Source organism: Antennarius striatus, unplaced genomic scaffold, assembly GCF_040054535.1.
Source record: "Antennarius striatus isolate MH-2024 unplaced genomic scaffold, ASM4005453v1 scaffold_28, whole genome shotgun sequence".
Classification (NCBI taxonomy): domain Eukaryota; kingdom Metazoa; phylum Chordata; class Actinopteri; order Lophiiformes; family Antennariidae; genus Antennarius; species Antennarius striatus.
The window spans coordinates 177,501-185,000 of NW_027172340.1; positions in this window are offsets into that span (position 1 = coordinate 177,501).

The window sequence follows — 7,500 nt, forward strand, 5'->3', positions numbered from 1 at the left end:
AATAGTGGGTGCACATGCTCGGCCGGTGCGCCGGGTTGTGCGTGGGCCCCGGAGCGCGGTCCCCGGAGCAGTCCCGGGAGGTGTGTGCCGAGGCTGGGGCCGGTGGTGGGGATGGTGGGGCTGGGGCTGGGGCTGGGGCTGGGGCTGGGGCTGGGGCTGGGGAGGCTGAGCGGGGTCCCTGGCCGCCTGGGCTGGGGCTCCGCAGGCTAATGCTAAGTCCCTGGCTGCCTGGGCTGCGGGGTCCCTGGCCGCCTGGGCTGGGGCTCCGCAGGCTAATGCTAAGTCCCTGGCTGCCTGGGCTGCGGCCCCCCAGGCTGGGGCTGGGTGCCTGGCTGTCTGGGCTGGGGCCCCGCAGCCTGGGTGTAAGTGCCTGGCTGCCCTGGCTGGGGCCCCGCAGGCTGGGGCTGGGTGCTGCCTGCCAGGGCTGGGGCTCCGCAGGCTAATGCTAAGTCCCTGGCTGCCTGGGCTGGGGCCCCGCAGGCTGGGGCTGGGTGCCTGGCTGCCCGGGCTGGGGCCCCCCAGGGCTGGGTGTAAGTGCCTGGCTGCCTGGACTGGGGCCCTGAGGGCTGGGTGTAAGTCCCTGGCTGCCCGGCCTGGGGCCCCGCAGGCTGGGGTAAAGTCCCTGCCTGCCCAGCCTGGGGCCCTCCAGGCTAGGGTAAAGTCCCTGACTGCCAGGGCTGGGGCCCCGCAGGCTAACACTAAGTGCCTGGCTGCCTGGGCTGGGGCTCCGCAGGCTAACGCTAAGTCCCTGGCTGCCTGGGCTGGGTCCCCGCAGGCTGGGGCTGGGTGCCTGGCTGCCCGGGCTGGGGCCCCGGAGGCTGGTGCTGGGTGCTGCCTGCCAGGGCTGGGGCTCCGCAGGCTAATGCTAAGTCCCTGCCTGCCTGGGCTGGGGCCCCGCAGGCCGTGTATAAGTCCCTGGCTGCCTGGACTGGGGCCCCGCAGGCTAGGGTAAAGTCCCTGACTGCCTGGACTGGGGCTCCGCAGGCTGGGGCTGGGTGCCTGGCTGCCTGGGCTGGGGCCCCCCAGGCTGGGTGTAAGTGCCTGGCTGCCTGGACTGGGGCCCCCCAGGCTGGGTGTAAGTCCCTGGCTGCCTGGGCTGGGGCCCTGAGGGCTGGGTGTAAGTGCCTGGCTGCCTGGGCTGGGGCTCCGCAGGCTAATGCTAAGTCCCTGGCTGCCTGGGCTGGGGCTCCGCAGGCTAATGCTAAGTCCCTGGCTGCCTGGGCTGGGGCTCCGCAGGCTAACGCTAAGTCCCTGGCTGCCTGGGCTGGGGCCCCCCAGGCTGGGGCTGGGTGCCTGGCTGCCCAGCCTGGGGCCCCGCAAGCTGGGGTAAAGTCCCTGCCTGCCCAGCGTGGGGCCCTCCAGGCTAGGGTAAAGTCCCTGACTGCCAGGGCTGGGGCTCCGCAGGCTAATGCTAAGTCCCTGGCTGCCCTGGCTGGGGCCCCCCCAGGCTGGGGCTGGGTGCCTGGCTGTCTGGGCTGGGGCCCCGCAGCCTGGGTGTAAGTGCCTGGCTGCCCTGGCTGGGGCTCCGCAGGCTAATGCTAAGTCCCTGGCTGCCTGGGCTGGGGCCCCGCAGGCTGGGGCTGGGTGCCTGGCTGCCCGGGCTGGGGCCCCCCAGGCTGGGTGTAAGTGCCTGGCTGCCTGGACTGGGGCCCTGAGGGCTGGGTGTAAGTGCCTGGCTGCCTGGGCTGGGGCTCCGCAGGCTAATGCTAAGTCCCTGGCTGCCAGGGCTGGGGCTCCGCAGGCTAATGCTAAGTCTCTGGCTGTCTGGGCTGGGGCCCCGCAGGCTGGGGCTGGGTGCCTGGCTGCCTGGACTGGGGCCCCGCAGCCTGGGTGTAAGTGCCTGGCTGCCCTGGCTGGGGCCCCGCAGGCTGGGGCTGGGTGCTGCCTGCCAGGGCTGGGGCTCTGCAGGCTAATGCTAAGTCCCTGGCTGCCTGGGCTGGGGCCCCGCAGGCTGGGGCTGGGTGCCTGGCTGCCCGGGCTGGGGCCCCCCAGGGCTGGGTGTAAGTCCCTGGCTGCCTGGGCTGGGGCCCCCCAGGCTGGGGCTGGCTGCCTGGCTGCCTGGGCTGGGCCCCCGCAGCCTGGGTATAAGTCCCTGGCTGCCCGGGCTGGGCCCCCCCAGGCTGGGGCTGGGTGCCTGGCTGTCTGTGCTGGGGCCCCGCAGCCTGGGTGTAAGTGCCTGGCTGCCCTGGCTGGGGCCCTCCAGGCTAGGGTAAAGTCCCTGACTGCCAGGGCTGGGGCCCCGCAGGCTGGGGCTGGGGCTGGGTGCCTGGCTGCCTGGGCTGGGGCCCCGCAGCCTGGGTATAAGTCCCTGGCTGCCTGGGCTGGGGCTCCGCAGGCTAACGCTAAGTGCCTGGCTGCCTGGACTGGGGCCCTGAGGGCTGGGTGTAAGTCCCTGGCTGCCCGGCCTGGGGCCCCGCAGGCTGGGGTAAAGTCCCTGCCTGCCCAGCCTGGGGCCCCCCAGGCTGGGGCTGGGTGCCTGGCTGCCTGGGCTGGGGCCCCGCAGGCCGTGTATAAGTCCCTGGCTGCCTGGACTGGGGCCCCGCAGGCTAGGGTAAAGTCCCTGACTGCCTGGACTGGGGCTCCGCAGGCTGGGGCTGGGTGCCTGGCTGCCTGGGCTGGGGCCCCCCAGGCTGGGTGTAAGTCCCTGGCTGCCTGGACTGGGGCCCCGCAGGCTAGGGTAAAGTCCCTGACTGCCTGGACTGGGGCTCCGCAGGCTGGGGCTGGGTGCCTGGCTGCCTGGGCTGGGGCCCCCCAGGCTGGGTGTAAGTGCCTGGCTGCCTGGACTGGGGCCCTGAGGGCTGGGTGTAAGTCCCTGGCTGCCCGGCCTGGGGCCCCGCAGGCTGGGGTAAAGTCCCTGCCTGCCCAGCCTGGGGCCCTCCAGGCTAGGGTAAAGTCCCTGACTGCCAGGGCTGGGGCCCCGCAGGCTAACACTAAGTGCCTGGCTGCCTGGGCTGGGGCTCCGCAGGCTAACGCTAAGTCCCTGGCTGCCTGGGCTGGGTCCCCGCAGGCTGGTGCTGGGTGCTGCCTGCCAGGGCTGGGGCCCCGCAGGCCGTGTATAAGTCCCTGGCTGCCTGGACTGGGGCCCCGCAGGCTAGGGTAAAGTCCCTGACTGCCTGGACTGGGGCTCCGCAGGCCGTGTATAAGTCCCTGGCTGCCTGGACTGGGGCCCCGCAGGCTAGGGTAAAGTCCCTGACTGCCTGGACTGGGGCTCCGCAGGCTGGGGCTGGGTGCCTGGCTGCCTGGGCTGGGGCCCCCCAGGCTGGGTGTAAGTGCCTGGCTGCCTGGACTGGGGCCCCCCAGGCTGGGTGTAAGTCCCTGGCTGCCTGGGCTGGGGCCCTGAGGGCTGGGTGTAAGTGCCTGGCTGCCTGGGCTGGGGCTCCGCAGGCTAATGCTAAGTCCCTGGCTGCCAGGGCTGGGGCTCCGCAGGCTAATGCTAAGTCTCTGGCTGTCTGGGCTGGGGCCCCGCAGGCTGGGGCTGGGTGCCTGGCTGCCTGGACTGGGGCCCCGCAGCCTGGGTGTAAGTGCCTGGCTGCCCTGGCTGGGGCCCTGAGGGCTGGGTGTAAGTCCCTGGCTGCCCGGGCTGGGGCCCCCCAGGCTGGGGCTGGGTGCCTGGCTGTCTGTGCTGGGGCCCCGCAGCCTGGGTGTAAGTGCCTGGCTGCCCGGGCTGGGGCCCCCCAGGCTGGGGCTGGGTGCCTGGCTGTCTGTGCTGGGGCCCCGCAGCCTGGGTGTAAGTGCCTGGCTGCCCTGGCTGGGGCCCTCCAGGCTAGGGTAAAGTCCCTGACTGCCAGGGCTGGGGCCCCGCAGGCTGGGGCTGGGGCTGGGTGCCTGGCTGCCTGGGCTGGGGCCCCGCAGCCTGGGTATAAGTCCCTGGCTGCCTGGGCTGGGGCTCCGCAGGCTAACGCTAAGTGCCTGGCTGCCTGGACTGGGGCCCTGAGGGCTGGGTGTAAGTCCCTGGCTGCCCGGCCTGGGGCCCCGCAGGCTGGGGTAAAGTCCCTGCCTGCCCAGCCTGGGGCCCCCCAGGCTGGGGCTGGGTGCCTGGCTGCCTGGGCTGGGGCCCCGCAGCCTGGGTATAAGTCCCTGGCTGCCTGGGCTGGGGCTCCGCAGGCTAACGCTAAGTGCCTGGCTGCCTGGGCTGGGGCCCTGAGGGCTGGGTGTAAGTCCCTGGCTGCCCGGCCTGGGGCCCCGCAGGCTGGGGTAAAGTCCCTGCCTGCCCAGCCTGGGGCCCCCCAGGCTGGGGCTGGGTGCCTGGCTGCCTGGGCTGGGGCCCCGCAGCCTGGGTATAAGTCCCTGGCTGCCTGGGCTGGGGCTCCGCAGGCTAACGCTAAGTTCCTGGCTGCCAGGGCTGGGGCCCCGCAGGCTGGGGCTGGGTGCCTGACTGCCAGGGCTGGGGCCCCGCAGGCTGGGCCGGGGTGCCTGGCTGCCCTGGCTGGGGCCCCGCAGGCTGGGGCTGGGTGCCTGGCGTCCCAGCCTGGGGCCCCGCAAGCTGGGGTAAAGTCCCTGCCTGCCCAGCGTGGGGCCCTCCAGGCTAGGGTAAAGTCCCTGACTGCCAGGGCTGGGGCTCCGCAGGCTAATGCTAAGTCCCTGGCTGCCCTGGCTGGGGCCCCCCCAGGCTGGGGCTGGGTGCCTGGCTGTCTGGGCTGGGGCCCCGCAGCCTGGGTGTAAGTGCCTGGCTGCCCTGGCTGGGGCCCCGCAGGCTGGGGCTGGGTGCTGCCTGCCAGGGCTGGGGCTCCGCAGGCTAATGCTAAGTCCCTGGCTGCCTGGGCTGGGGCCCCCCAGGCTGGGGCTGGGTGCCTGGCTGCCCTGGCTGGGGCCCCGCAGGCTGGGGCTGGGCTCCTGGCTGCCCGGGCTGGGGCCCCCCAGGCTGGGTGTAAGTGCCTGGCTGCCCAGCCTGGGGCCCTGCAGCCTGGGTGTAAGTCCCTGCCTGCCCAGCCTGGGGCCCTGCAGGCTGGGGCGGGGTGCCTGGCTGCCCTGGCTGGGGCTCCGCAGGCTAATGCTAAGTCCCTGGCTGCCCTGGCTGGGGCCCCCCAGGCTGGGGCTGGGTGCCTGGCTGCCCTGGCTGGGGGCCCCCAGGCTGGGGCTGGGTGCCTGGCTGCCCAGCCTGGGGCTCCGCAGGCTAACGCTAAGGCCCTGGCTGCCTGGGCTGGGGCCCCCCAGGCTGGGGCTGGGTGCCTGGCTGCCCAGCCTGGGGCCCCGCAAGCTGGGGTAAAGTCCCTGCCTGCCCAGCGTGGGGCCCTCCAGGCTAGGGTAAAGTCCCTGACTGCCAGGGCTGGGGCTCCGCAGGCTAATGCTAAGTCCCTGGCTGCCCTGGCTGGGGCCCCCCCAGGCTGGGGCTGGGTGCCTGGATGTCTGGGCTGGGGCCCCGCAGCCTGGGTGTAAGTGCCTGGCTGCCCTGGCTGGGGCTCCGCAGGCTAATGCTAAGTCCCTGGCTGCCTGGGCTGGGGCTCCGCAGGCTAATGCTAAGTCCCTGGCTGCCTGGGCTGGGGCCCCGCAGGCTGGGGCTGGGTGCCTGGCTGCCCGGGCTGGGGCCCCCCAGGCTGGGTGTAAGTGCCTGGCTGCCTGGACTGGGGCCCTGAGGGCTGGGTGTAAAGTCCCTGGCTGCCCGGCCTGGGGCCCCGCAGGCTGGGGCTGGGTCTCTGGCTGCCTGGACTGGGGCCCTGAGGGCTGGGTGTAAGTCCCTGGCTGCCTGGGCTGGGGCTCCGCAGGCTAATGCTAAGTCCCTGGCTGCCCTGGCTGGGGCCCCCCAGGCTGGGGCTGGGTGCCTGGCTGCCCTGGCTGGGGCTCCGCAGGCTAATGCTAAGTCCCTGGCTGCCCTGGCTGGGGCCCCCCAGGCTGGGGCTGGGTGCCTGGCTGCCCTGGCTGGGGGCCCCCAGGCTGGGGCTGGGTGCCTGGCTGCCCAGCCTGGGGCTCCGCAGGCTAACACTAAGTCCCTGGCTGCCTGGGCTGGGGATCCGCAGGCTAATGCTAAGTCCCTGGCTGCCCGGGCTGGGGCCCCCCAGGCTGGGTGTAAGTGCCTGGCTGCCTGGACTGGGGCCCTGAGGGCTGGGTGTAAGTCCCTGGCTGCCCGGCCTGGGGCCCTGCAGGCTGGGGCGGGGTGCCTGGCTGCCTGGCCCGGGGACCCCCAGGCTGGGGCTGGGTGCCCGGCTGCCCAGCCTGGGGCCCTGCAGCCTGGGTGTAAGTCCCTGCCTGCCCAGCCTGGGGCCCTGCAGGCTGGGGCGGGGTGCCTGGCTGCCTGGCCCGGGGACCCCCAGGCTGGGGCTGGGTGCCCGGCTGCCCAGCCTGGGGCCCTGCAGCCTGGGTGTAAGTCCCTGCCTGCCCAGCCCGGGGCCCTGCAGCCTGGGTGTAAGTCCCTGCCTGCCCGGCCCGGGTCCCTCCAGGCTGGGTGTAAGTGCCTGGCTGCCCGGCCCGGGTCCCCGCAGGCTAATGCTAAGCCCCTGCCTGCCGAGGCTGTGTCCCTGCATGCTAATGCTACGCAGGAGCTAGCTCACCCTCCTGCTCCCAGGCTCCGCTTTGGGCCTTAGAAAGCTGTCATTTTGCTCAAAAATGGGGCAAAAGGGGCTCCGGCGGAGCCCAGAGGGGCCCCGCTGCGTTGCCGGGCGGGGTCTGAGCCGAACCGGGCCGCCGTGGCCCGCCACGGGCCGCCCCGAGTCTCACCCAGCGCCGCTGATGTGATTCTGCATGAAATACCAGCTCAATCCACGAGGGGCGCTAATAAAATTGCAATACCGGCAGCATCCTCGAGAGGGCGCCATTTCCCCGGTGCCAGACCACCGGAGGACGAGGAAAGGTAACGGGGGAGAAACGGGCGACTGTCATCACATATATATGGATTGGGCTCTGTCGAAGGAGACCTCCAGAGGCCCCACACAATGCGCTTAAGCCAATCCGACCGACGAGCGCCTGCCGTCGGACACTTTTAGCTGGTATTTGGCCTCTACCTGCTGGAAGTCTGTGCTTCCAGAGGGAGAGGCCGGCCTGCCGCCCGAGCGCATACGAGCACCAGTGCAGACGGTCGTACACGGCCAGCGCGTGTTCGGCCTCTCCGCCCGGAACCGACACGGGGTTGTGTGTTGTTGTTTTTTTTTTTTTAATTTTTTTTTTTTTTTTTTTTGGACAAGAGTCTCACTCACTCTGGAGGTGGAGAGGGGGCCCTCCGGCCGTCCGCTGCCCAGCCACGAAGCACCGATCCCGGATAGCCGAAGCGGGCCGACCCGCCCTCCTGGAGCTCCGGAACCAAAGTGGGTTTTCGGGCTCCCCGCCTCGGAGGCTCCTCCCCGGTCACGCGGGCGGCCCCCACAGCGCCTCCTGCTGGTTCTCTGAGAGAGTGGCTTCCAGAGAGAGGGAAGGGGAAGCCGGCAGGTGGCTGCCCGGCAACAGTGAGCCGTTCCGGCATGGTGTCGGCAGCGGCCCACCCCCCCGCCCCCTCCCGGAGGGCCGGCAGGCGGTTGCCCGGCAACGGCTACCCAGGCTAGAGGGCGCTATAGCGGCCACTGGAGGAAGCCC